Source organism: Urocampus carinirostris, chromosome 14 (genome assembly GCF_059441175.1).
Source record: "Urocampus carinirostris isolate Australia breed hairy pipefish chromosome 14, RoL_Ucar_1.0, whole genome shotgun sequence".
NCBI lineage: Eukaryota > Metazoa > Chordata > Actinopteri > Syngnathiformes > Syngnathidae > Urocampus > Urocampus carinirostris.
In genome coordinates this window covers 20,981,015-20,988,368 of record NC_142362.1, presented here as the reverse complement: position 1 = coordinate 20,988,368, position 7,354 = coordinate 20,981,015, and positions in this window count along the sequence as shown.

Genomic DNA, 7,354 nt, shown 5'->3' with positions numbered 1-7,354 from the left:
CGAGGAGGGGAGGGGCAAAGCCAAGCAGGGTAACGGGGAGGGGGGCTTTCATCCAGATTTTTCTTTGTTACTGTTAATTTTGGGGGGGAGGTGGGTGGTACACGTGATGCCTTGCACTCTGTGTTATAGGACCCACTTGAGGTCACGATCTTCATCTAGATCTTATCTCGGTTTGTGACGACCTCGACGACTCGGCCGACTGTATCTTGAGTTCCGTTTCCATGACGACGTTGTCTTAATGGGGTCATTTTTTTGTTTGTTTTTTTTCTCTGTAAATGTAAATAAATAATTTATATCACGAAATGTAAACGATGTGGCTCCGAGTTTTCATTCTATTTGCAGGGACTCTAGAAACAGGGTTGGGTAGGGTTACTTTAACTGGATTACTTTCAATTACTTTTGGATTACTCCAATACCAAATATGCTAATAAAAGACAAAATATGAATAAAATGATGACTCACAAAACGTGGTAAGCTTTCTCTCCTGGCTTTGATCTCTTTGATCTCAGGCAAAACTAAGATAAAATACGACAGAAACAAAATGAAAATAAATCTAAACAGCTTGCCATACCAGCTCAGTAGCCTAGATGGTAGGGCGCCCGCTTTGAGACTGGGAGGTCGCTGGTTCGCGCCTCGGCCGAGTCATAGTCATACCTAAGACTTATAACATTGGTAAATGGCGGCGCCCTCTGTTGGCTGCGGCTGCATCGGCTCGCTACAACGGGTCAGGTGTATCGACATTTCGTTCTGTGTACATTGTTACAAAGAATGACAATACAAAGGAAATTATTATTATTAACATCATTTTTGCCATTCCATGTGTTCTGTTACTCCCCAAGCCTGCACAAAATTTTGTAATTTTATTCATATTTAGTTTATTTTGTCTTTTATTAGCATATTTGGTATTGGAGTAATCCAAAAGTAATTGAAAGTAATCCAGTTCAAGTAACCCTACCCAACCCTGTCTAGCTATAGGTGGAAGCAAGCCTATGAATGGAACACTAATGCGACAACGACCACCAGAGGGTGCTAAAACTACACAAACAAACGTCATTCAGCAAGAGGAATGGGTTGAGGGAGGGCGGAACAGTGGAGGGAGAGGTAACGGGAGCCTGAAAGACAACGTACAAGAAAGGAGAAAGAGGGCCGCAAACAATCGTGTGTTTGTGAGAGAGTGGAAGGGGGTGCGGGCTTAAGGAGCACAAGTGAGAGAAAGATCAAGTCTGATAGTACAAGAAAGAAAGAAAGAATGAGAAAGATAAAGACAAGAAAGCAGAAAATTAGAGGTGTAACGAGAGCCAAACAAAAAAGAGAATGAACAAGAAAGAAGGCAGAGGGAAAGAGAGAAAAATGAGTGAAAGATAGCACTAAAGATAAAGAGACAGAATGTAAGAGTGAAAGAGAGTTGTAGTGAGAGCAAGAAAGATAAGAATGAGAGTAAAGTGAGAGTAAATCAATAACAGAGTGTTAGGAATTTAATATTAAAAATGTAGCGTTTACCAAATTGTTCGAATTAGTTTTCTGACTTCATTAACCAAACACAACCTTCATTCACCTAACAACGCGCGCTTGTTTCTTGATGGGAAAAGATGGACAAGACTAGCCGACATTTTCACACGGGGGCAGATTTAATTTCTTAAACAATTTAACTAAGTGAACTCCATCGAATTAGTGTCGCTCGAGACTCTGTCAAGCCCCCTCTCTCGATCTTCTGCCTTTCTTCCTCTGCCCACGTTTTTTCCGCAAGCTGGTGTGTTGGCTCTTCCCATGGGCGTGCCAGGAAAACCCCCACGTGGGGTCCACCCCCGCGCCTCGATGTCTGGAGCAACTCAAAACAGGAGAGCGTTTCTACGTCATCAGGGCCTTGTTCTCCAAACATCGCCTGTCGTCCCCCCGTCAGAGTCCTGTTATCAAAATTCCCCAGCCAAAACATTCCGCATTCGGACCAGCGTGACCTGTCATTGAACTTCAGCCAACCCGGTGAAAATCGTCATTGCACTCGATAAATGTAACTTGTATTTAATCGTATAAAATCCTTTATAGTAAAATTTATAAAATCCTTCAAGAGATAACAAGATATTACAAAAGAGAGAACGAGACAAAACGGGGGAGAGGTAACAGATGCCACACAGAACCAGAGAGGAGAGAACAAGAGAGATATCAAAGGAGAGAAAACAAGACCGAGTGAGTGAGGGAGGAGGGAGAGAGGTAACGAGAGACAGAAAGAGAAAGAACGTGAGAAGGGAGAAATAAAGATGAGAGAGAAAACAAGAAAAATAATACAAGAAAGTAAATGAGACACAATGAGAGATTAGGGAAGAACAGAGAAAGAGGGGAGCGAGGAACAGAAATTGAACTAGAGATGTAATGAGCGAGAATAAAAAAGAATGAAAGAGTGTTGAGGAAAAGAGAGAGGTAATGAGAGATAATAAGAACAACAAAAAGGGAGATTATTAGAGGGAGGAATAGAGAGGGACAATGAGTAATGAATAAATTAGGAAAGAACGAGAAATAAGGGGAGGGAAGGAATAAGAGAAAGAGAGAGACGGATGATGTACTGGTGTATTTTTTCCTAAATGTTCAAGAGTAACAAAGGAATGTCCCAGAGACAACATCAAAGGCAACTTTTGATAAATAAAAAAGCTTACCAAGTATAAATTAGTCGTATTAATATTTTAATATTTTTTGGGGGGTATCATTCAAAATAGTCATACTCGTTAAATACAGGGTTGGGTAGGGTTACTTTAACTACATTACTTTCAATAACTTTTGGATTACTCCAATACCAAATATGCTAATAAAAGACAAAAGAAACTAAATATAAATAAAATGATGACTCACAACAAGTGTTAAGCTTTCTCTCCTGGCTTTGATCTCCGGCAAAACTAACATAAAATGCGACAGAAACAAAATGAAAATCAATCCAAACAGCTTGTCAACATCATTTTTGCCGTTCCATGTGTTCCGTTACTCCCCAAGCCTGCACAAAATTTAGTCATTTTATTCATATTTAGTTTCTTTTGTCTTTTATTAGCATATTTGGTATTGGAGTAATCCAAAAGTAATTGAAAGTAATCCAGTTAAAGTAACCCTACCCAACCCTGGTTAAATATAAAAAATGGGTAACATCATTTTCGTCTTCACATAAATATCCAAACATGTTGACACCTAAGACAGGGTTTGTAAGCCTTTCTTAAGGACTTTCGCCAACCTGCATTGGAACCTGAACAGCCCTTTGGAACTTTTAGCGATTAAGTGCTATACAAATAAACACGACTTGACTTAACAACAGCCATGAAGATAAGAATAGCGATTCCTCATTTTACCGTCAGAGGGCACACTACCGACACTTCAATGGCAGAAGCGCAGCCATGCTGCTCAGGTGACAAACTAGGAAAATCCAATTCCACGACATGTTTCCAACGTGAAAACACTGCGAGGGGAAATAGGAAACCGCTGGGAAGCGAGAGACACGACAGAAGAATGACAGGATGGGAACCTCTTTCCCTACTGAACCCTGACGAAATATCACATCTTTTTTCACAGGAAAAGAAAGTGAATGTGTAAAGAAACCCGGACAGATGTGTTAAAAATGCTTTTAAAAATAGTTAGCTCAGCTCCATTCAACCTCAGTGGTTATAGTAACAAAAGCTGAGAGAAACAGGCGACAATGTAACTATATACCGACATACTTCAAATTTATGAAATACTGAAACGTATCATATCCCGCGTCAGTTTGTTCTCTTTTGTGTCGTTCGATCGATTGACTTTGATAAAACAATTTAGAAAACAGAAAAACGTGAAAAAGCCAAGGCTTAGCTTTGTCACTCGACACTAATAAAACTAATAAAACCATGTAACCTGTCAGAATCAGAACAGGAGGAGGACCCAGATGCGTAAAGTTTCTTACACAAGCTTTATTTTACAGGAGTGGGGCAGTGATGCATGTGAACACAAACGCCTGTGATTCAGCGATCGCTGGGCGGAAGAAGTAAGCACAAGTCCGGCGTGGAACAACAGGAAGCCAGAGGCAGACGAGATTGATACCAGATACCTGAGCAGATACCGGACAGACGGGGTCGACTCCGGACAGGACTGGACAGACAAGATTGATACCAGATACACGAGCAGATAACGGACAGACAGGATCGATACGGGACAGACAGGATCGATATCAGATACAGGAAACTGGAGCCAGATATCAGACAGGACGAGACAGATAGGATTGATCCCAGACACTGGAGACTGGAGTCCGATATCAAACAGGACGATATAGATGGGAGCGATACCCGATACTGGAGATTGTAGCAAGGTATCAGACAGGACGAGACAGACGGGATCGATACCTGACATTGGAGACTGGAGTCCGATATTAAACAGGACGAGATAGACGGGAACGATACCCGATACTGGAGATTGTAGCAAGGTATCAGACAGGACGGGACAGACGAGATCGATACCGGACAGGATACACAAGCAGGAAACTGGACTTAGCCAAAACACGCTTCCTGCAGATGCAGAGGTTCATTGACGGACTGACAAAGGGTGAGTGAGAGCACTGAGCTTAAATAGAAGGGAAGCCAATCAGTCAACAAGCTGCAGCTGGCGCCAAACGGGCGGGACCAATTGGGGGCAATGGGCAACCATGACATAACCAGATATTATATAACAAGGTATTGTATAACAAATTAATCGCATCTCAACATCATTCAAAGAAAATCAAATATGAATGAACGCTTAACATGAAGTCAGATATTAAATGTAGGATTATAATTTTTCATCACACCGTTTTATTCAACCTAATGACACACACAGTTAACAAACAGTTTTGACAAATGGATATATGTAAGTTTTTGTTACTTTTTTCATTTATGGTCACATCTGAACAATAAGGGGTCCGAATGACTCAACATTTATAGTATGATTCCTGCTTCATGAATGTAATCTTGAATCAATTTTGCTTTGTATGCTCCTTTAAAGGTTGTAAGGTTTAAATATTAAAATGTACCGTTTACCAATTTGTTCGAATTAGTTATCTGACTCCATTAACCAAACACAACCTACATTCACCCAACAATTTACGCGCTTGTTTCTTGAAGGAAAAGATGAACAAGCGAGCCGACATTTTCACACGGGGGCAGATTTAATTTCATAAACAATTTAAGTGTACTCCATCGAAAACAGTCGAATTAGTGTCATTGGAGTCTCTGGGAAACCCTCTTTTCAAGTCCTCTAGCCTTCTCCTCTCGGCCCACGTCTTTCCGCAAGATGGTGTGCCGGCTCCTCCCATGGGCGTGCCAATGAAGTCCAACGTGAGCTCCACCACCTCGCCGCGATGTCTGGAAAACTCAAAACAGCGGAGAGCATTTCTCAAACAATGCCTGCTGTCCTCCGTCATCAGGGCTTTCTGCGTCGTCGGATGTGCTGACTATCTTATCAATTTCACGTCCCGTTATCGCCATTCCTGTAAACAATATTTTCTACCAGGGTGCCCTGAACTTTCGCTGCTCGTTGAACTTAAGCCCACTCGGTGAAAATCTTCATTGCACTCAATAAATGAAACTTCAATCGTATAAAATCCTTTATAGTCAAATGTATAAAATCCTTCAAGGTGCAAAGGGTCAACTAAGTATTCCACAATTTTAGTTCATTGCAAGTATTGGTGTAAAATGTTGGCATTGTTCGTGGTCTTCTCTCGAATAGTTTATAATTTTCTCTTAAATCCTAATTGTTTTCTGTGGAAGTAGCATTGTAGATTTGCTGGTGAGCTTCTGTTTGCAGCCCCATCTGGGCAGTTTGATTTTTGATCAAATCATGTCCCTTTCGGAGTTTTGCCTCTATAATTAGGTTATGTGTATGTGCTATATAACGGTTGGGTTGGTTTGGGTTGGTTGGATCCTTTAATCCATTGGTTAAGGGCTTGTAACTAGTTTTAAAGAATACTCTTATTGCTTTTTTTCTGTATAATAGATTTAGGGTTGTGGAATATTGCTGCGAATGATCTTAAATAATGTAACATAAATGATCAATGAATTATATAGAGAGCTGTTTGGTTCAGGAGTTTTTTGAGCACGCCCGAGTATAGAAGTTATCAGTGCAAAAAAAAGGGAGCTTGTCATTGGCGGTCGGTGACAAAGAGGTCAGGGATGAGCTCATTGTTGTGACAGGGATTTCCACATTACCATGTCGGAAGGAGGGAAGGACAGTTTTTAAAAAAAAAAATCAGCATTTTGGAGAAAAACAAAACTCCTTTGTTATTAGATTCCCTCAATGTCAGATTCCGGCATGGCCAGAGAAACATCTCCCATAAATGTAAACAATAATAGGATTATAGGAAATCATTTATTTACAGAAAATGAATTGGTATGGGAGAGTGTAGGGGAACAGAACAAGTAAGTTTATGAGGATCTTCAGAATTGAGAGAAATCAAATTAACTAACAGCCTCGACAATACGTCCCTGCCCCATTATGTTGAAACATTAACTATCTAAATGAACAAAACATAAAAAGAATAAACCACAAAATATGGCAAAATACCAACTGGTCCTAATTGAAAAAAAAAAAAAAAAAAAGCTACCCTTTATATGGGTACAACTACACATCCCTGATACCTAATCTAACATAAACATAATAAAACAAAACATGAAAGAATTATATTTTGGAATACAAACTAGCTGGGACTGAACATAACATGAGAGGAAAAGATCAAAGCTACAACACTACTCTAAGGCTCGACGACACATCCCTGCTACATTATAATAATATAATAATAATAATTTCCTTGTATTGTCATTCTGTGTAACAATGTACACAGAACGAAATGTCGATTGCACCTGACCCGTTGTAGCGAGCCGATGCAGCCGCAGCCAACAGAGGGCGCCGCCGACCACTTTTTAAGTCTTAGGAATGACTCGGCCGGGGCGCGAACCACCGACCTCCCAGTCTCAAAGCGGGCGCCTTACCATCTAGGCTACTGAGCTATGTTGAAACATTAACAATATCGAAATGAACAAAACATGAAATGGCTAAAATTTGGGATATGAAGGAGTATCAATTGGTTCTAACTCAAAAAAACATGTAAAAAAGACACCAAAGGTACTCTAACACAGGTTTGGTTATACAGTACATCTCTGCTAACTTAATGTTGAAACACTAGACCTTATTGAACAAAACATGGAAATAAAGAACAAAACTGCAGGTTATGCTGGAACACAAACTAGCTCCCAGCCTTACTAAATGGTAAATGGTCTGCATTTACTGTATATAGCGATTTTCAAGTCAATGAAGACCTCCCAAAGCGCTTCACAATGTGCTTCACAGTTACCCATTCACACACACACTCACACACCAATCG